This window comes from Amphiura filiformis, chromosome 4 (genome assembly GCF_039555335.1).
Source record: "Amphiura filiformis chromosome 4, Afil_fr2py, whole genome shotgun sequence".
NCBI lineage: Eukaryota > Metazoa > Echinodermata > Ophiuroidea > Amphilepidida > Amphiuridae > Amphiura > Amphiura filiformis.
The window spans coordinates 27485546-27509379 of record NC_092631.1 but is presented as its reverse complement, the minus strand read 5'-3'; the positions used below and the strand labels follow the sequence as shown (position 1 = coordinate 27509379).

The window sequence follows — 23834 nt, the reverse complement described above, 5'->3', positions numbered from 1 at the left end:
AAATCGCATTAACATAACTCTTTTCGATAATAAATTTTAAAATCACATAGCACTTGGCATTTTTTAGCAAATGTGAAACAAACCTTTTTTTTTGGCCTTAGTGTGGAATTAACCTCTACTCCTTTTGAAACTGACTGTGAGGTAAATGTTATGGCTCTCTGTACATGTGACTGACAGCTTGACATTCCCTCCTAAGGACGGAGTACTCTGACCATCTCATGGTTCATTTACCCAATTCTAAATGTACCATGGGGAAAGCAGAAGTCTGAATTTAATCTACAGATGTTGCCAATTAAAGTCAGACTTTGCCAACAAGTAGGAATACCAATTTGTATCTGTATTTCTAACCATGCAGGAATTGGATGCTAACTTAGCCGAATTGACAGCGGAATTTGAAACGGCTACAGCAGCTAAGCTGAAATGTCAACAAGAAGCTGAATCCACTCAGAAAACCATCACCCTTGCTAATAGGCTTGTGGGTGGACTTGCTTCTGAGAATGTACGTTGGGGAGAAGCAGTAGCGGCATTCAAGGAACAAGAGAAGATGTTGCGTAAGTATAGCTGTAATTTTAGCTGAAGCCACTCAGAATACCATTACCCTTGCTAATAGGCTTGTGGGTGGACTTGCTTCTGAGAATGTACGTTGGGGAGAAGCAGTAGCGGCATTCAAGGAACAAGAGAAGATGTTGCGTAAGTACAGCTGTAATTTTAGCTGAATCCACTCAGAAAACCATCACCCTTGCTAATAGGCTTGTGGGTGGACTTGCTTCTGAGAATGTACGTTGGGGAGAAGCAGTAGCTGCATTCAAGGAACAAGAGAAGATGTTGCGTAAGTATAGCTGTAATTTTAGCTGAATCCACTCAGAAAACCATCACCCTTGCTAATAGGCTTGTGGGTGGACTTGCTTCTGAGAATGTACGTTGGGGAGAAGCAGTAGCTGCATTCAAGGAACAAGAGAAGATGTTGCGTAAGTATAGCTGTAATTTTAGCTGAATCCACTCAGAAAACCATCACCCTTGCTAATAGGCTTGTGGGTGGACTTGCTTCTGAGAATGTACGTTGGGGAGAAGCAGTAGCTGCATTCAAGGAACAAGAGAAGATGTTGCGTAAGTATAGCTGTAATTTTAGCTGAATCCACTCAGAAAACCATCACCCTTGCTAATAGGCTTGTGGGTGGACTTGCTTCTGAGAATGTACGTTGGGGAGAAGCAGTAGCTGCATTCAAGGAACAAGAGAAGATGTTGCGTAAGTATAGCTGTAATTTTAGCTGAATCCACTCAGAAAACCATCACCCTTGCCAATAGGCTTGTGGGTGGACTGGCTTCTGAGAATGTACGTTGGGGAGAAGCAGTAGCTGCATTCAAGGAACAAGAGAAAATGTTGCGTAAGTATAGCTGTAATTTTAGTACAACGCACAGAATTAGTGAAGGAGAACCTGGATTCAATCACCATCTTGATACAGGCATGGAGTAAAAATCGGGGGTATTCGGTTAACATTGGAATACGCTCGAGGCATTTGTTGTCATGAGAGATGCACTTGATGCGACCTGCATGCGAGTTTTGTTCGTCTCCGCACATCCTCGGGAAGAACCCGAATACACCCAATTTTCAACCCATAACTGACTGCGCGATTGTACGTGGCGGTATAGGGAGTCCTACATAACTAGCTTTAATTAATTATTCTTGAATTCTTTCAGAATACCCAACTACTTACTAGTATATTCAATGGTGACTTTATAGAACAGTCAGCGATTTAACTTCCCCTTCCCCCCCCCACCTTCAAAGTGAGAGTTTTCCAATGCCTAGGAAATGGACAAACAACTCTGCTACATACATCCCTGAAGAGTGCATACACATGTATGTGAATGGTAGAGTACAGTAAAAGATAACCAATTATTGAATGTACTACTTGGTACCTACTGAGACAAGCAATGGGGTAACCCATTTAAAGTCCACACTCCCCAGTGAAAGAGTTTGGAAATATTGACCAAAAGGGGAGTATGAATTTCAAATGGAATTTACACATTAACCAACTCTTAGTTGACACTTGCACTCTGTGGAGGATTCAGGAAAAATATTTCTCAGAGCTTGTATGACATTCAAATGGAGCTGCTTAAGGTGGCTGTGTACTCTCAGACATGCATGTAGTAAAAGTGCAATAACTTTGTAATTATTCGCAAAAACATATAAAAGTATACATTTTATGAAGGCAAGACATCAATAAATCTTAATATAAATACAGATTTGGGGTAAAAACAACAATTTTGAAGAAAATCACAAAAAAGTGAGTTTTTGGCAATATTTGTTAGGTACATCATAACAAAAAACACTCTTTCCAAAATATTTTATTTTGTTTTAGCTCAATCTTGAGGCTCCATTCCAAAAACGTTTTTTTTATTTTTTTGATATTGGCCTTATTTTTTGAGATATTGACCATATAAGGCATCAAAATGAACTTTTTAAAATTCACATTACTCGTTGACTGCCGATAAACGCGTCCCAATAAATCGGACTTAGTCACCGGTCAGTTCTCATGATAGATTTCCATGGCTAACGATGGTTAACTATGAAAACATGTTAAAGGACATCCAGAAAATTTTCTAAGTTATTTATTTTGAGCTCTTTCGAGTATCGACGAGTAATGGATATATTCTGTAGATTTAGGTTTTGTCTGTGACTGCTAATGTGAGGCCGTCGAGGTCGCACGGGCTCAAACTCGGTGGGTGGGTGTAGCTCTGTCCTGGCAAGAAGAAGTTTATGTTCGTTAAGTCATCCGGCCCCCTCCCAGGGGTCATTTGAGGTCAAATGACTAAAGACTGTCATATGGGCATGAAACTAGGTCGTACTGGTCTCTATCTCGGTGCGTGGGCCACGTTGTGTCAGGGCCTTACGCTGCTCATGGCTGTTAAGTTGTAAGGCGCCGGGGGTCCCTCCCAGGGGTCATTTGAGGTCAAATGACTAAAAACTGTCATATGGGCATGAAACTAGGTCGCACGGGACTCAAACTCGGTGGGTGGGTGTAGTTCTGTCCTGGCAAGAAGATGTTTATGTTCGTTAAGTCGTCCGACCCCGGGCTCCCTCCCAGGGGTCATTTGAGGTCAAATGACTAAAACTGTCATATGGGCATGAAACTAGGTCGTACGGGCTCAAACTCGGTGGGTGGGTATAGTTCTGTGCTGGCAAGAAGATGTTTATGTTCGTTAAGTCATCTGACCACGGGGTCCCCTCCCAGGGGTCATCTAAGGTCAAATTACTAAAAGGTGTCGTATGGGCATGAAACTTGGTAGGTACAGTCAACATTTAAAGCAACATTTTTTGAAGGTCATTTTGGGGTCATCCAAGGTCACCACGGGTCATCTGAGGTCAAATTAGTAAAAGCTCATATATGGGCATGAAACTTGGTAGGTACAGTCAACATTTAGAGTTATAAGTTTAGGTCATTTTGGGGTCATCCAATGTCACCCTGGGGTCATCTGAGGTCAAATTAGTAAAAATTGTCATATGGGCATGTCACCATCAGCCTGGTAATCGCGCCCAGCCGAGAACCGCCAAATATGGGTAACCGCCTAGTCTATTTTAAAACTGATGCATCAATGACTATGTTCATCATGTCATATAGAGGCCTTGCATGCGACGTATCATCCCGTAAATATGGCGGACTACTCAAATGCATTCAACAAAAGCATGATTGCAATCTACCGTGTGACAGTTCGTCTCACACACATAATCCTGCACTACGATCAAATAGGTTGATGACAACATTTGATTGAATGGACTGCACTCCACCATAACTACGGTGAAGGACACCGGTTGAAAACCTTTGTTTGGAGCCAATCAATGCAGGGCCTCTATTGTATCATTCTCACATAGATATAGAAATACTAAATTCGTTCACTATCTATATTTTTACTTCTAGTAGAGCTCCAATCTAAGGGTTAAAGTTATGTTTAGGTTAGGTTAGGATTTTTAAAAGTACCCAGTACAGTGAACCTTATGGTACAAATCTTGTGAAAATTTTAGCATAGGCCTATTGAAACTAAACTGGTGAAATATGGGACAAAAGTGGAATAAATTCGCACAAGAAAAGCGCTAAAAATGGCATTTTGTGGCTATAAAATGGCCAAATATGAGGTTAATTTCGACACAAACCAATACACAGGCGTCAATATTGGGGGGGTGATTATATTGACCATCCCCCTGGCAAAATATTGTGGCATTTATTCCCCGATCTACGCCTATGTAATTTAGAGCCCTATGACTCCATCGGTCTCCTCTCCCTCTCTCTCCTTCCCCCCCTCCTCCTTTTTTTCTTCCTCCCTTGGCGGAAACTCTAATAGGCACAAAGGACCAATATGCGATACGTAATCTATTTCCTCTTCTTTCTATATCTAACCTCCTTGGGCCTACATATTAGTACTGATATATCATACGCTGGCGAAATTACGTAATTAATCGGATTAATTAACATACTGAGCAATAGGTGAAAACAATTTTGATAAAAGGAGTTGTCCTTGTCAATTTGTAGACATGTACTTTTGATTATTTACATAGCTTCTTCTCCAATTACACCACATTTCGCCATAATATATTCTAGAAACGCTTGCTGTTAGAATAAGAAAAATTTAATTGTAATTATTGCACAGGTCACGGCGACCATGTGACCTTTCCGGAAAAAGCCGAGTGGCAGGTTTTTCAAATAAATATTTTCTGTGTAAAAACTGTACCATCAGATAGGTAATGGAATATATGAATATTAACTGTACATCTATCACAACAATTTTTGATAACAACTTGCGTCACAATTGATCTAGTATAGAAGGTAGATAATTTATTTCAATCTTATATACGCCATTTTTTTTTTGGAATTAAGTGAAAATTAATTCTGTAAAAACTGTATTTTTTTAATGTAATTTTCACATTAGACCCGACAAAAGATTACCGCTTTGTTGTTTATGATAATCTAATCTTTTGATTTTGTAAATAAAATTAGGGGTCTAATGTGGATTTAGGATGCAAACTGGAACATTCCAATGCCTTGTCAAAATAATTTGCTTCAAAATGGAGTTCGGATGCACTTCGTAATACAACTTCCGCCATCTGGAAACCACATGCACAGCAGAGCACGTGGCCGATATCAAAATCGATTTTATGTATTGTGTATGTAGGCCTATTCATAGGACCCTCGTATTAATTGTCTCTATGCGCTTGAGAATTCAACAATATAAATAATGGTAGCTTTATTATAATACACATTAATGTTTTAAGCAGATAAAATTCCAAAATATGATGCAGTAATGAAGTTGCGATTTATTAATATTATATGTATAAATTTTCACGATGACACTATCAAGTTCTTCGTGGTCGAGCGGTCTAAGGCGCTGGACGTATGGTATACGTGATACTAGCCAAAGCGGTGAGCCGTGAGTTCGAACCCCGCCTCTGCCAAACTTGAATTAAAATTAAAATTTTACTTTTTAAAAATTTCATATTGGGGAAATGTGACTGGGAGAATTTATGTATGGCGTGGAGTGGTGTGTTCTCCAATCACTGTGTAAAACATCCATCCAAAAATCTGATTGCTATTATTATATGGATGAATGGACATATCACAAAAGGATTGCTTATCTCAATAGGGCATGTACTTAAGCATTTTTTTTAACTGACCGGCGTTATTGGGCGTTTTATCGGAGGTCACCGAGTAATGCCGAAGATCAAAATCGATTTTATGTATTGTGTATGTATCATAGGACCTTTCAGATTAATTGTCTCTATAAACTGCTAATTCAACAATATAAATAATGGTAGCTCTATTATAATACACATTAATGTTTTAAGCAGATAAAATTCCAAAATATAATCACGTTTTCTGCCTTTGCTTGTCACGTGGTAGGCCTATGTTGAAGTTGCGATTATATTTTTAAATAAGTTTCAAATGAATAACAAGAAGACAAGTGGCCTAGTGGTCTAAGGCGCTAGGCTCATAGAATACTAAGCGTTTGCCGTGAGTTCGAACCCGCCTCTGCCAAACTTTAAAAGAAGTAAATTAAAATTTGAATTTTTTAATTTCATATTTGGGAAATGTGACTGGGAGAATTTATGTATGGTGTGGAGTGGTGTGATAGGGCATGTACTTTAACTGGCCGGCGCGGTCCGGTGACTAAGTCTTTATTGGGCGTTTTATCGGCAGTCAACGAGTAATGAAAAATGCCTATTTGCACAAAATGATGCCCAAAATCGGAAATAGACCAAAATATAAAAAAATGAGAAAACCGTTTCTTGAGTCGATCATGCTTTTTACGATGATCATATTTGCTTACCTAGAGATGCTGTATTTATTGAGTTATCGTGGTACCTAAATCGTCATTTTACCGAGAAAATGAACATTGAAATAATGGCGTTGAAGTTTAAAGTGGTCACATTTTGCACTTTCATCGAATCTCACAGGAGAATGCGACAGTTTTCGTTTTTTGTAACTTATATTACGTGAACATCATGAAAAACCACAGCCACATGAGAAGTATGAGCGAAATCAATTAAAATGGTGATATTTAAAACTGGGGAAAGAACATGAAAAAACCCACATTTTATCAGCTAAAGCGGAGCCATTTGACCACTAGGTTTTTGTGAAATCAGTGCTTCCGTGGTGTTTCCATAAGATCGCGCGGCGCATGCAGATAAGCGTCGGCAGTATCGTCGCGTGATTTGTGCGTTAACAAATTGCGCGGTGCATATGCAACGCGATGAGTTGTTCTTGCTGCGTGTACCTTTGCTGGTACAACAAAGATTTTCTTTCCTTTTCAATTTCAAACACGAGTGGAATAGTGAAATAAAATCCTTAAAATATTGCAGTTGGAGTTTACAAATCTGGATTTTCATTCCTTGTATTTATAAAAAACATAACAAGGTACAAACATATCATAAAAACTCAATTTTGAGAAAGAAACAATGGCTAGAGTACACAGCCGCGTTAAAGGAAGGTGACCTGATATATTTGGAAAATCAAATTCTTTAAAACTTACATATAATATAAATTGTCATCCCTTTCAAGCACTCATGCAAAAAGAACATGTAAATGTTTTTTTGTAAATGTGACTAATTCCTAATGGAATTACCAACATTTATACAGCGTGATATTGGTAGTCTACAGTGTTTTTATTAATGATAATCATCATGATCATGTAATATATTGATTTCAAGTGAAAGGCCCTATTTTTCTCATAAACATATTGAAATTAAAAGTTCCAACTCAGTGTATTTCCGAAGATATCTTCAAAAAACTACCTAATTAGTCTCAAATATGGTATACCATATTTGAGACTAATTCGGCAGTTTTTTGATGATTTCTTCGGAAATATACCGCTTTGGAACGCCAAATTTCAATATGTTTATGAGAAAAATATGATCTTTCATCTGATACCAAAATCAGCATTTTGATGAGGTAAAGTGGGGGATGAGATTGTCAATCAGGTTACCCACCTTTAATGTGTTCATTCCATGAGCTGCTTAATGTGTTCATTCCTTTTGAAATTCATACTCCCTAGCCTTTGGAACATATTTCTAACATCTTCCTGGATTTTAAGTGGAAAAGTCCAATTTGCTATTTTTTGTTTTCTTTCTTTTCATTTTTCAGCTGGTGATGTGCTGTTGATCACAGCATTTGTGTCCTATGTCGGCTCCTTCACAAAGACCTACAGATTAGATTTGATGGACAACATGTGGCTACCATTCATGAAAGGCCAAAAGGTAAAATGATACTAAGCAAATGTTTTGACATTTGGTATTTTTGACTGATTCAATCATGCATGGTTCTGAATGTCTGTTGGATGACGGGTCAAATCAGCAAAAAGTCATCCAATGTGTTGTATAGCGTGTGTCATGTCATTTGCTCATTTATGAATATTAATGATATTTTGCATATTCTTTGTATTTACAAGTCTTTTTTCTTTACAAACCATTGTTGTGGAGCCACCGTAATTACAAACCACATAATTCTTGTTTTCTTAATCATTAGTTTGTAATTGGGCTCCTAAATTACAGGTTTAACCTTGAATGTCAGCATTTATTTATTTATTTATTTATTTATTTATTTATTTATTTATTTATTTATTTATTTATTTATTTATTTATTTATTTATTTATTTATTTATTTATTTATTTATTTATTTATTTATTTATTTATATTTATATTTATTTATTTATTTATTAATTACAGGTTTAACCTTGAATGTCAGCATTTATTTATTTATTTATTTATTTATTTGTTTGTTTGTTTGTTTGTTTGTTTGTTTGTTTGTTTGAACAAGAACTTGATGATTTGTCCCATAGAGAAAAGGCACAAATCTATGTGAAGAAGTGTAATCTTCCCCTTGACGGGATCAATCTGTCATCTATTTCTATTCTATTCTTTTCCCAGGTACCTGTTCCTTCAACAGAAGGCCTAGATCCTCTGACTATGCTGACTGATGATGCCACCATAGCAGGATGGAATAACGAAGGTTTGCCGAGCGATCGCATGTCAACAGAAAACGCCACCATCCTCAGCAACTGTGAGCGTTGGCCTCTCATGATTGATCCACAGCTTCAAGGTGTAAAATGGATCAAATCCAAGTATGGTGAAACTCTGTGTGTGGTGCGTATTGGACAGAGAGGCTATTTGGATACCATTGAAAGAGCTATCTCCAATGGTGATACTGTGTTGATTGAGAATATGGAGGAATCTGTTGATCCTGTGCTAGACCCAGTGCTAGGAAGAAATACCATTAAAAAGGGCAGGTATGTAACTCTACAGAAGCTCTTTTGTCCCAAAAAAGCAAAATCATTTGTATGCAAGATACATTATGTACACATTACTTACTGTGGGTAGGTTGGGGTATGTACATATAGAGGTGTGTGTAAAAATCAGGTTGGTCATTAGAATCTGCTCCGCTAAGAACCAAAAACATTTTTAATGTATGTACAAGATGATTTATTAGGAACTGTGCAATAATTGTCTCTCCTTCTGAGCAAATTTCAAAATGGCCTGCCAAAAAATGCTTGCCCTCCCCACCATGCAAACAAAACTTTGCCCCCCCCCCAGGTGCTACATAAATGTGTGCCTAAAATGTCTTGCCCCCCCTTTTTTTGACTTTCCAAAATCTCTTGCTTCCTTTTTCACCCTGCCAAAAATTGTGCCCCCCCCCCTTTGTCATGCCAAAAATTGCTTGCCCCTCTTTTCGTTCAAGGGTAGATAATTATTGCATAGCCTCTTAAAAGTCTTGATTATTAAAGCCATAATGTACAATTTTCATCCAATTTTAATTTGGTTATTCTTTGCTCAAAATGCTGAAATAATATTAGTGATAAGTTTTCAAGTTTACTCGTAGATTGTGGATCAAGATAAATTAAGTAGCCTCCATGACACATTTGTCCCCTTCAAAGTAAAAATAATCCATATTACAATGTTGTCCTCCACAGATACATTAAGATCGGTGACAAGGAAGTGGAATACAATCCTGAATTCCGTCTTATCCTTCACACCAAGTTGGCCAATCCTCATTACAAACCTGAGATGCAGGCACAGACCACTCTCATCAATTTCACTGTCACAAGAGATGGTTTGGAAGATCAGTTGTTAGCTACTGTGGTAGCCCAGGAAAGACCTGATCTGGAGAAACTTAAGGTTAGATGTCATTTATTTATGTCAATTACCTAACCAATCTAGCAGAAAGAATGATTCTAAACAATTAGGTCATGCACACTGATATGTTGTCCGACCACAGAATTAATCAGGAGAACCAGGACACCCTGTACCACCACATGCATGCAATAGCATGGCCAGTTATGGGGAAAAATTTAGGGGTATTCAAGTCCTTGCCAACAGTATGTAGAAACTAACGAAAACAATTCTGTGTGAAAAGCACACTATAACACATTGCGCCGCTCCTTAGACGCAGTCAGTGCGTCGTGCCATGAACCGTGTCTAGTATCGCGTACAAGCACTGATTAGTTTCATGGACATTTCAAGCAAAATGCAAATACCTCCAATTTTTGCCCCATGTGTGTATCAAAATGGCGGTCAAGTACTGATTCTCTGGTTTTAATTCTGTGGGTACAGCAGAAATCACCTTTTTTGGGGGGTTATTTGGTCTTGTCAGTTACAGTTTGTTTCTTTGCTGATTATTGTTCTTTTACCGGTACAAATAAGATTCAGGAGGGTGTAAAATTTTTCAAGGTCAAAGTTTACATAGGGATAAAAATTTCTCTTGTCACACAGATTCAGAAAATGTTTGACCTATCTATGACTTTTATTCTTATAGTCTTTGATGTCTTTGTTACCCTTTTTATTTTATGATGGGTAAGTGTAGAAGATTTTATGATGGGTAAGTGTAGAAGTAGTGGTGTAAGCAAAGTAGATGAATTTGATGTAGGATATTGTTTGTAGACCTAATTGTCATTAAGTTTATTGTCTTTGTTTTTCAGCTTGATCTGACTAAACAACAAAATGACTTCAAGATTATCCTCAAAGAACTGGAGGACAACCTCCTCTCGCGTCTGTCTTCAGCAGAAGGCAACTTCCTGGGAGACACCGCACTGGTTGAAAACCTGGAGACTACCAAGCGTACTGCTGCAGAGATTGAGGTCAAAGTTGAAGAGGCAAAGATCACAGAGGTCAAGATCAACGATGCACGTGAGCTGTATCGCCCAGCTGCAGCAAGAGCTTCTTTGCTTTATTTCATTCTCAATGACTTGAACAAGATTAATCCCATCTACCAGTTCTCACTCAAGGTTAGTAAATACTTGAGATTTTCATCATAGGTGTGTCTTCTATTTACAACACTAACAATTGAACAAGATTAATCCTATCTACCAGTTCTCACTCAAGGTTAGTAAATACTTGAGATTTTCATCATGGGTGTGTCTCTTATTTTTAACACTAACATTGTACTTTTTTTGTCATGGTTAAGGTTGACTTTTCAATTTGTGGAATGGAAAAAAGGTTGTACAACGGGCTATTCCATTTAAAATCCACACTACCCCTGTGGAATATTTTGGAAATATCTTCCACAGGGGGAGTATGTTTTTCAAATGTATTTTTGATCAGAGTTAATCATTTTGAAACCCATACTCCGTCTGTATTATGGCTATACCTATATCTTCCACAACTGGTGTGAGTATTTGAAATGGAAGTTACCCAATTACCTATTCTATTCAAAACTTATACTCCCTCTGTGGAAGATTTTAGCTAAAACTACTACAGAGGTAGTGTGGATTTTAAATGGAATAGCCCAATGTTACTGTTTTTTGTATCTTCCTGTTATTGTCTTTACAAGCCTTTTACCATGTCGTTAAAAAAGTTGACAAAAGCTACGGACGAAGGCTATGTTAGCAGAGATGAAAAAATGCAAAAAAGTGTACCTCCATATGAAATATTTGAAATTTGGGCGAAAATCAGGCTTTTTTATGATTTTTTGAAAATTTTGCATTTTTGACCATTTTGGTGCAAATTTCTCAAAGTAGGTCAAAATTCAAAAAAATAAAAAAACGGTCCCTAGATATTTTTATCTAGTTTTTAAAAATTAATAAAAACATTTTTTTTGGCCAGACTATTTTTTTGTTACGTTGCACGAAAAATTTGGGCCAAAAAAAACAGTTTTTGTGATTTTCTCCAAAATGAGCATTTTGGCCCAAATTGGACCTCACAGATGAATTCATCAAGTCATTTCCATTCTAAAAATGTTTACTTTTATATTCTTTAGACTAATAATTTAGCAGTTATGAGGCCCGAAAGTTTTCATAATTCCAGGGTTCAGACCAACCTTAAGACTACCCTTAAGGGCTGGCTTTACATTTCTTTGGTTTGTAAAGTAAATGTAAAGTCATGCTGGAGCATTACTAACAGGCCAAAGTACCCATATCTTTTTCATTATATAGTATTTAGATCAGACTCCCCTGAAGTAACTTCTTGTGGGGATTTGCCACTCCTCCCATACAAGTCTATTCTACCATCCCAGTACTATATTATACCAGTACCTATTTATTCGCTGCCATAGTGCATGTTAGTAGCCATTAGTTGCTGGTTCAAGCCTGGGCTCATACACCTGTTCCAAATTTTGATATGCCATAGGCTTTGTGTTGCAATCATTTCGATCAGTGGTTCGTAACAAAGAAAGCATGAGCCAGTTGACCTAGTAACGGTCATATTCTAACGTACACTACGCCGGTGAATAAACACCTGGGTGGAGGGAGACAATAGAGGTTAAGAGCCTTGTCTAAAGACACAACACGATAGCACCACCGCCAGGAATCAAACCTGCAACCCCCTGATTATGAATAGAGCATGCCCGTAGGCTACAATTTGCCATCTTACCATACCATACATACAATTTTCAATAATATGGACAATTTTTTTTCATATTAATCTTATCTTATAGGCATTCAATGTGGTGTTCGCCAAAGCCATAGAGAGAGCCGAGCCTGCAGAAGACATCAAGGAGCGAGTAGCCAATCTAATCGACTTTATCACCTACTCAGTCTTTATCTATACCACAAGGGGCCTCTTTGAGGTGGACAAACTCATCTTTACCACACAAGTGGCCATACAGGTAAGTTGATAAGCAGTCAAAATCAATGCTTCAATTTTTCCGTGTGATTTTATTTGTTGACTCACTTTGTAGCTCTTTGTTTATACATTTAAGGCCAAGTAAAAAAATAACATGTATATCATTCAGACTTTTTCAAAAATCGATGAGGGAGGTCTTTATTCTTTGTTATTATGTTGTTTTTTTTTAACCATTCATTTCTGTGTAAAATTGCTATTGCAAAGTGTTTGTCAACACATCATAAAATCGGGGAGGCCCCCTAACGTTTTTGTTATTTCCCCAAAGCCCTACCCCTAGCTTGAAGAAACTGTTTGCAATGTGTTTATAAATGATACCCAAGTACTTCTTACATGTCTTTTCATCACAACAATTTTAGAAACAAGTAAGGAAGCAAATAAGAAAAATAACAAAAATGTTTGAAAATCTCCAAAAATCGGTGAGGGCAGGGACGATATACATGTTATTTATTTTACTTGGTCTAACAATATCACAATCCCAACATTAAGCTTAAAAAATTTAAAAAAAGTTTGCTTCTCATAGGTGACCTGAAAACCAAAATACAAATTTTTTTAATTTTTTTATTTATATTTTTTAGTTTTAATGATAATATATTCCTCAATATATGCCCCGAATATTTTAATGTCATTTCAGTGCAGAGTAGGTTAGATATAGTTTTAGGAAAATTATAAATTGATTTTCATAGGCATTTTTGATTTCAGTATTGCTTGTAGAAGAAAAAAATGTACAAGAAAAATATTTTGGAAAATATTCTTTTATTTTCTCAAAGAAAAGTATGAAATGCTGGTAATTGCTGTAAAAACTAAATGAGTGTGATATTTATGCGGTATAATCTTTACCTTCTTTACCTAGTAAACAGAACCAAGAGATATTATAGTCAAACTGTAGCATTCTTCAGGGCAGAATCATTGTTTGCCATTTACTTTTTATATGTTCCCCTTTGTACATCTTAATCCCCAGGAATTTATACAAACATGAATCCTTGGTAAAACCAACAAACCTTTTATTTATTTTTTTGGCCTTTTAAGAGTTATAACTTTCACATCTTTTTGTTCTCTTAAACAGATAATGTTAATGAAGAAAGAGATAAACCCTATCGAGCTGGATTTCTTGCTACGCTTCCCATCTCAGCCCAACGTCACCAGTCCTGTGGATTTTATTCCCAATTTTTCTTGGGGTGCTATTAAGGTAAGTGTCACAATCCTCCCACTCACTATCAAATGTTTCATTACCAGTGCAAGCTTTTGGTTATTAATACTTCATTTTAACCCTTCAAATTGAAAAAAAAAAGGATTCTTTTCAATTTAATTACTGTATAATCAGTAAAAAGGGCATATTAATTTTTCTCTGCATTTAAAACTTTGCTATTGTAGTTACAGCATAAAGCCAAGGGCGGAGCTACGTCATGCCAATGAAAATAATCAAATAAAGGCCACTGCACATTGCGCAGTTGAGTGCGTGCATGGAATGTTTTTATTTTGACTCACTTGTTGCTAGGGAATTAGCTCAATTTGTTGCTAAGCACCCGGATGTCCGCGTCCGCCTATAGATATTATTTTGAAGGGTGGGATAAACAATATTGATTTTTTTTTTCATTGAAACTTTGCTGAAATATATTTAAAGCATGAGTTAATCAAAGTTTTGGTCCTCAATTATCTTTTTTTCATTTTTTCATTTTTTTATTACAATAGAATATATTTATTCTTTAATTTTGTTCTGTTTGTAAAATAAAATGACACAAAATTTTATTTGCTTTTTGTGACCAGTCCTTAGCGCCATGGAGGAATTCCGTAATCTAGATCGTGACGTGGAGGGCTCGTCCAAACGATGGAAGAAGTTTGTTGAGAGTGAATGCCCAGAAAAAGAGAAATTCCCTCAGGAATGGAAGAATAAATCTTCACTTCAAAAGCTGTGTATGATGAGAGCATTGAGACCTGACAGAATGACGTATGCCGTGACGTAAGTAACAGTAAATAACCAAATAAATTGCACGCACACTGGCTAACACCACCAAATGTGGTTGTTGTTTATAATATATTTTTATGCTGTTAATCTATTAACACTGTCCAAAATCTGTGGACATCCGTTGCTCTATTGCATCCGCTGTTACATACAGATTTCTATGTGTATCCTTGTTTGCCGCCGGTGTTTGCACACCACACCCCCACACAAATTATACCCCTACACACATTACTCACTTTGTCAACACTATGTCTCTCTTTCTCTCTGTAATAGTGGGGACATGGCCAAAAATTTGGTCCCCAGAACACACTAACCATAGGCCTCTCTCACACTGATATATTCTTCCTTAAAAAGTTGAGAGAGCAAATGTGACACGATCAAGGGAAATGAGGCGGATGTCACTAATATTGATTTTGAGATATTGGCAAAGAAAGTGTTAAAATTCTTTTGTTTTATATTGTTTTCAGCGATTGATAACTTCTCAAAGAAAAGCTGTATCAACATGGGGTTTTCAGTTTCTGAAAGCTATAAATGTCCTCTTCAGAAACATGTAAAACTCATTTTTGACCAGGGTCGACATGTGACTTATTCCCCTTGATCATGTCACAAATTCTCTCACAAATACCTACCAATAATAATATTAAAAATGGTGTCTTTATCATTCTCTTGCCTACTGTAACTTTGATACCACAGCTTTTCACTGATATCTGGTAATGTTTTTGTTTCAATAGGGCATTCATTGAGGAGAATATGGGCAACAAGTATGTAGAAGGTGGATCTATACCATTTGCCAAATCATTTGAGGAAACCGGTCCTGCTACTCCTGTGTTCTTCATCCTGTCTCCTGGTGTGGATCCACTCAAGGATGTAGAGGCTCTAGGAAAGAAATTAGGCTTCACTTTTGACGACAAGAATTTCCACAATGTGTCTCTAGGACAAGGTCAAGAGATTGTGGCTGAGCAGAGTATGGATTTAGCTGCTAAGGAAGGACACTGGGTCATTCTACAGGTAATTAGTTACCATTTCTTTATACTAATTTAATATAGAATTATAGTGATAGTTCTTTTAATACGTTATTAAGAAGGGGAAGGTACATGAGTTTTACTGGGTAATTATGTTAGAGCAAGATGTTAACCCCACATTTCTCTCTCTTTTATTCCATCCAGAACATTCATTTGGTGGCCAAATGGTTGAGTACATTAGAGAAGAAGCTTGAATCAACCGGTATAGGCAGCCATGACGACTACCGTGTGTATATGAGTGCTGAACCTGCTGGCACTCCGGAGAGTCACATTATTCCACAGGGTATTCTGGAGTCTTCTATCAAGATCACAAATGAACCTCCAACTGGTAAGGAAAGGGGATTTTGGAAATGGCAAAGCATCTTAAAGAATTCAAAGCAATGTAATTATTTCTTTTTATGTAAATGCAGGAGTGTAGCCAGGACTTATTGAGATGAGGTCAGGGCAAGGCAATTTTCAGGGGGGAGTAAACTTTGACAAAAATGGGCTAAAAAGTACAAAAAAAGGGGGCACCTAAAAATCTTAATCACATATGCGCCTTTAAATGAGGTTTCTTTGACGAGAGAGATGAAAAGCAGACACCCTCTACAAACACAAATTTTGGAGTTTGAGCAATTATATTACTGATACAGGCAGCTGTACAAACATGTATTATTGTAAGACCAATCTATTATAATATTTTGTGGAGGGTGTCTGCCTTTGTCTCTTTTATCAAAAACTCTTATTTAGAGGCATTATGCTTGAAGATGGTATATGGGCAGCCAGCATCTCGGGGGTGGGGCAAGACTTCTCAAGGGTGCATTGGGAGCTGCCTCCCTTGGCTACGCCACTGAGTAAATGAGACCCTTTCTTGCAATCGCTAATTAGAGAGAGGCACTAATTAGGATGAATACAGTGAAAGCATGATAAACCTATTTTCAGCAACGCTTCCTATTCCTTTGTACAGGAGCCAAGCGTTGTTAATCTGTGATGAATCCACACTTTTCCAGTAGCGTATACGCGAACAAAAGGTTACGTGACGCGTTACTCGTGAGCGTGTAAAATTCGTCATGCCTGGAACTTATGCGTAAACACTTTCTTAATATGTTATTAAAGTAACAGCTAAACATTACCGCTTTATTCTTTTGTTTTATTGGTGATATCAACAAAGAAATCAGCTATCTTCTTGTAAGGTTGAGTGGCAATGACAAACGGATATTCCGAATGAAAGAATCATGTGAATTAGACGATCTTTAGCGTGTTTTCGTTGTTGAAAGGGATTCAATCATGTTTCACCGTTGTTCATCACCGATTAATAACTCGCGTTACTTCGCTCAGGCATCTAAAGTAAACCACGCAGACGACGCAGACGCATCATTGTTAATCGGTGATGAACAACGGTGAAACAATTGATACCGAACATGATTGAAACAGGCACAGTACCGTATATACCAAAGTAACGTGCCTAAGCCCAGTTTACTTTTGTACAGAGAAATAATATAAAAAAATCCTGCCTATTTTTTGCTGATTATAAACTCTATGCAGGAGACAATGAAACGTTCTGGTACAAAGCAATGGGGAAGACAATGAAACAAAACATGCGGGAAAGATGATACACAAGAGCCATTGAGCTATTCCATTTTAAATCCACACTACCCCTGTGGAAGATTTTGGATATGTGTTCCAAAGAGGGAGTTTGAATTTTAAATAGAATTAGCACATTTGGTAGCTCTATTTGAATTTCATACACCCTCTGAGAAAGATTCAACCTGAATCTTCCACAGAGAGAAAGCTATTCCATTTAAAATCCACACTACCCCTGTGGAAGATTTTGGATATGTGTTCCAAAGAGGGAGTATGAATTTTAAATAGAATTAGCACATTTGGTAGCTCTATTTGAATTTCATACACCCTCTGAGAAAGATTCAACCTGAATATTCCACAGAGGGAGGGCGAGTTTAAAATGGAGCTACCCAATGTGCTAATTCCATTTAAAATTCATGCTCCCTCTGTGGAACATTTCCAAAATCTTCCACAGGGGTAGTGTGGATTTTAAATGGATTAGTCCATTGTGTTACTTCTCAATTATACTTGTCTAATTTCAAATTATGGTTACTATTAAAAATCTTTTCACAGGTATGTTTGCTAATCTGCACAAGGCATTTAACAACTTTGACCAAGACACGCTTGAGATGTGCGCCCGTGAAGCTGAATTCAAAGCCATCCTGTTCTCCCTGTGCTACTTCCATGCCGTGGTGGCTGAGAGACGCAAGTTTGGTCCTCAAGGATGGAACCGTGTGTATCCATTCAATACCGGTGATTTGACCATCTCTTGCAATGTGTTGTATAACTATCTTGAGGCCAACTCCAAGGTGCCATGGGAAGATCTCCGTTACCTGTTTGGTGAGATTATGTACGGAGGTCATATCACTGATGACTGGGATAGACGTCTCTGCAGGACTTACTTGGAAGAATACATGCAACCTGATATGGTGAGTGCACTAAATCTGTTTGTCAAGTAACAATTAAGGACCAGCGTAGTGGTTCTATCATCGCTTTGCATCACTGAGGTCCCAGGTTTGAGCCCCAGCCATTCCCAGATGACTTAACATATTTCCAGTTCATGTATTTTTCTTTTTTGTTTAAGAATCTGTTTGCTGTTACTGTTATAAATTCTTTTATGAGTTACAAAATGAACACACTGTATTGTTTGTAATAAACGCTCCCCTTCTAATAAACGCCCCCCCCCCCTCCAATTTTCCATGAAAAATTGACAAAGATGTAAACATTTCCATGCCATATTGTGAGAGTAAGCTTAAAACATGCATCAGTCATGTCAGTGACGATTGCTAAATTGCATGGACAAAACCTATTATGACTCAAACTTCCCTCCATTTCATTGCTCAATTATGGTAGAATTTCACCAGATTCTTGCTTGATGTAATTTTGTTGTATTTACCACAAAACTGTCCTTTTCACTCGCTTTCTGTGGGCGGCGCCATGGTAGTAGCATTAGTATAGTCGTAAATCCCTCCTTTCTACAGGAGCACCATCAGGAATTTGAACCTGATTTTTAAGTTTTTTTCATTGACAATTCACTTCCAATAAACGCCCCCCTTTTGGAAAAATGCAACTTGCCCGGGGCATTCATTACAAACAATACGGTAATAAATCAAAATATTATTTTGTGATGCCTTAAGTTAATTTTTCCCCATAACATTAATGTGCATTATATTATTTTCCCACCATTTTTAGCTGGATGGAGAAGTCTACCTGGCACCAGGTTTCTTAGTACCACCAAATTCCGACTATAAAGGTTACCACACATACATAGATGAAATGCTGCCACCAGAAAGCCCATATCTCTACGGTCTACATCCCAATGCTGAGATTGATTTCCTTACCACGACATCAGATAATCTATTCAAGACGGTATTGGAAATGCAGCCAAGAGATACCGGTGCTGGAGCTGCTGGTGGGGCTAGTAGGGAGGAGAAGGTAAGAGTTGGTGGTGTAGTTTAGGTTTTGTTTTGTATTCTCCCTTTCTGTCAATAGTTGAGCATTTGTTCTGTTACGTATCAATGTTAAGGTGTTATATATTTTGATTTGTTTGGGTTTGACAACCCTGAATAACCATTAAGGTGGTTTTAAATGCAAATTAAAGATCTATGAATCGTTTTCATCTTTGACACAGAAGAAGATAATAATTTTAAAAAAATTTCGGCAGTGTTTTCAGCACCCTACCTCCTCTGATTATTGCTCTCCAGGGACCGAGAAATTTCAGACCTGGATACTGCCCTCATACGGTTAAAATTGCACATGTCCAAATAAATAAAAAGAAAGTTACCCACAAATATTGTTTCATCAACGGACATTAAAATGATTGTAATATGGAATCTGTGGCCAAAAAACGAAAATTTCACTTTGACCCCCAGGGGGAATTCCACTGGGATTTTTTTACGGGAAAATCAGTGGAGGTGCGCAGGAACATGACTCAACATATACTTTTATTGGGACAAATGAAGTGATTTGCGAAAAAACCAACTTTCAATGTGATTGGTCAGAAGCCAATAGCGACTGCTTGGTTACCATGCAACGGTTTTATTAACTTCATAACATGGCCAACATATCCCTACATAAGTACAAACTCTCTTGAGATTGTATCATGAAAGGTTTTGGAGATATTTGCAAAAATGTTGGAATTCATGATTTCCCTAAACCTTGCCTTTAACACCACCTTAATATCATTTAAAACTCAGCTTTGTTGCAAAGGAAATCTTTTTGTGAAGTGGAGGCAACAATGGTAACACATCAACCGTGTAATTGAGCTGGTAAATACCAATTGCCATGATTACCATTTCCCCCGTTTACTAAAAGTGTTCGTTTACTAACTGCTCCTGTTTACTCAGCTAGCGGGGACCTGTCCCGGGTTTGATCCCCAGCGGTGGAAAACTTGCTTGGGTATTGACTTGGGAAAAAAGTTTGAATTCCATTGACAACATCAGTACAGTGTAAAATACTCTCCCCATGGTTCATTTAGAATTGGGTAAACAAACCATGAAAGTGCTCCGTCCTTCAGAGGGGATATTAAGCCACCGATCCTGTGTATAGAGAGTCATACCTATAATACATCACAGTCAATTGATATTTCATCAACTAAAAGGATCCACCAAGCATCGCTTGTCGATCAAAAGATCAAACAAATTTGCCTCTATTGCCTAAGTTGAAGAACAAGGTGCATAATATTGTGTGGCCCAGTTCTTTTTACATGATAAATAGGGTTGTGGTGTAGGCAAGTCCTGAATTTCACTTGTAGACACTGTAAGTGTGCATTGTGTTATTATCCATGTAACCTTCAATGCAGCAGGGGGTAACACTGTACCAAAATACCAAATATAACAGTGAATTATTTGTTTGCTAAACTTATGATTTGCAAATGCTATTCTGAATTTCCTTGGTAAACACTGTAAGTGTCCATTTTATTATGATCCATTTAACCTTCAATGCAGTGGGTTACACTGTACCAAAATACTGAATATAACAGTGAATTATTTATTGGCAAAATTAACGATTTGTAAATGCTATTCTGATTTTGTTTTGCAGCTCAAAGGTATACTGGATGAATTTCTTGAGAAGTTACCTGAGGAATTCAACATGATAGAAATAATGGCTAAGGTAGAACCACAAGACAGAACACCATACGTAGTGGTAGCATTCCAGGAATGTGAACGTATGAATATGCTGTCGTCAGAGTTGAGAAGATCTCTCAAGGAGTTGGATCTAGGTCTTAAGGTATGTTGGGTAGGCAAGACTAAAGGAAGACTTCAGCCCTCCCATCCTCCAGATTAGGATTAAGGGTGGTCTAGGCCTGGAATTATGGAAACTTTTGGGCCACATAACTGCTAAATTGTTGATCTAAAGAATATAAAAGTATACATTTTAGAATGGCAAATGCTCATTTTATATTCAATAATATTCAATAGAATATTTTTCAAATTTGAGCTAAAGCGCTACAACTATTGGCATTTTACTCAAAGTGAAGCTAGCTAAGAACTGCAGGGCTTCAAAATTGCAGGAGAGCCCCCTGGGAACATATATATCTTGAAATGTTGCAACCTTTGATGAATTGTTTTGCATACTAACTCTGTTGTAATATTTTCTATATTTTCCTAACAGGGCGAGTTGACTATCACTACGGACATGGAAGAATTGGGCAATGCACTGTTTTTGAATCAAGTGCCTGAATCCTGGACTAAACGTGCCTATCCTAGTCTCTACCCATTGGCTACATGGTATGGTGATTTACTCAATCGTATCAAGGAACTGGAAAGTTGGACAGCTGATTTTGCCATGCCAAGTTCTGTCTGGTTAGGTGGTTTTTTCAATCCTCAGAGTTTCCTTACCGCCATTATGCAGTCCATGGCCCGTAAGAATGAATGGCCATTGGATAAAATGTGTCTGCAATGTGACGTCACCAAAAAGAACAAAGAGGACTTCAGCAGTCCACCTCGTGAAGGTGCGTACATCAACAGCCTCTACATGGAAGGTGCTCGTTGGGACACGCAGACCGGTATGATAGGTGATGCCCGATTGAAAGAACTCGCACCGATTATGCCTGTTGTATTCATTCGGGCCATTCCAGTGGACAAGGCCGACATACGTAATGTGTATCAGACTCCAGTGTATAAGACAAAGCAGCGTGGTCCAACATTTGTGTGGACCTTTAATTTGAAGACAAAGGAAAAACCTGCTAAGTGGACTCTGGCAGGTGTTGGGTTACTACTGCAGGTGTAGATAGAATTGAGGGTGTCACAATAATTATTGAACTGGAGTGGTTTATAGGAGGGGAGACTGATATTTTAAAATTATTGATGAAGCTTACAAATAACATCCAAAAATGCCAAATTATTCAGAAACCTGTAGTACATTTTGTGATTTGGATCAAAATATTTTTGTCAAATTTTGGAGTTGAAGTGCAGTATGAATGGGGTGATTTAGACAAGTGTGCCTGTTTTGAAATTGGAAACTGAATCTTTAAATTGTAGATAATAAATCAAGTAATCATTCATAACTAAGAAACAAGACAAGTAGGTTTTGAAATGTTGAGTCCCCATAAAATATGAGCAGAGATGAAAATCATGATTTTTACCAAAAACAAAATTTATTTTTCCACAATTTAAAAATTTGTTGAAATAGGGTGCAATAACATTTTTAGTGTATCGATAGATGTTATAAGTATTGGTAGTGTGCTATAATAGACGCATGAATCCGCCACACTCCTACAAATGTGCTTTCATTTGACAAATCAAAAAATGTGTCGCATTTTTTAATGATCTATATGTATAATTAGAATGCTTATAACAAGCCGTCTAAAGATTAAGCAATATTCCTAATTATAAATTATCTGTATTATTTCACTTGCAAATGATACGTCCGTCCAGAGATTTAATACTTAATAAAATAGTTATATTATAATAATACAATAATAATAATCAAAGTTCACCATGCATTTTATTATTGTAACAAATATTGAAATTGGAATGATAAATGTATATGTGATGCGATCAAGCAAAATCAGTCGGAACTCAGAAATATTAAATTTTCAGTTTCTTATAGGATAGTTAAAAGCATTTACAAAGCTGCATTTTGCAGAAAATTCCCAACTGAACAACCAGTTCCAAAGATAAGAGCAACTAAATAGTTTCCAAAACAACAGGAAACTAAAGGAAATATTTCCTTTGTATGGCTATATCTCAAAATCAATATTTCCGAGTTTCAACTGATTTTGCTTGTCACATCACATATCTGTTTGTCACATAACATACTTAGGAATGTGTGTAATGTATGCGAGGGGGTGTGTGAGCATAATGTGTTTGCTGGCAAACGCGGATGTTTTTATGAAACTTTACAATCCAACCATGGACGTTACTGCAACCGGGGACCATCCCCATTTAGCTGAGATGAGCTCATTGACTGCAAACAGCCTAATAATGCGTTTAAGAGTGCATCCCCTATTGTTGATATAAAAATCAGTCCCCGGCTGATAGGTTAAATTCCATTGTGTATAATCTGTGTAAAACAAGTCAACATCCCCGGTTAGGTGGAGAAAATCATTAAAAATATGTCCCCATTTGGATATAGTTAAGAACAGAGTCGCTGTTTGCTGGCAAATACCTGTAGGTTTGTATGTAAAGAGGTGTGTAATGTGTTTTTAAAGACCTGTAAACGAGGACATGCACCTGAAAATAGCATGATAACCACAGACTCCGGTTGCCCACGGTTCACTGTACCTACCGCCATATTGCAAATAACGTAAAAATGCATATAAGACCATGCTTCATGGTAAAATTAATTTTTAAACAGTTATCTCACTTGTTTGCCTGTGTATACTGGTATCTGTTGGATAGTATAATTGGGTCCATTGTTTGGAGCTTATCTTTGCAAGGTCCTCAGGTTAGATAGGTAAATGTTGTAGGTCTTCATTGCAGGGGTGCGGATATGTGTGTGTGTTTGTGTGAAATGTTGAAGTTGGAATTTTGTGTGTTTGTTTAAACAAAAAATGAGACACAAATTAATTAAGTCTAGTACCCTCCGTCCATCCACCAAACATTTTTGGTAGCATAAATTACCAAATACTAAAAGTAGTAAATGAATTGAAACTATTTTGAATATTAGTTTGTATTTGTTATATTTTAAAAGATGAATAAAGAATTTATATGAGTGAGAAATAGCTTTCACAATTAAATGATTTTGTGTTCTTGGTAATTTTGTCAA

At 37.2% G+C, this 23834-nt stretch overlaps 1 pseudogene; it reads left to right on the top strand.

Annotated features, from left to right (window-relative positions):
* Nucleotides 1-23637, top strand: part of LOC140150763 (dynein beta chain, ciliary-like) — a 92202-nt pseudogene extending 68565 nt beyond the window's left edge.
* Nucleotides 23638-23834: the final 197 nt, after the last annotated feature.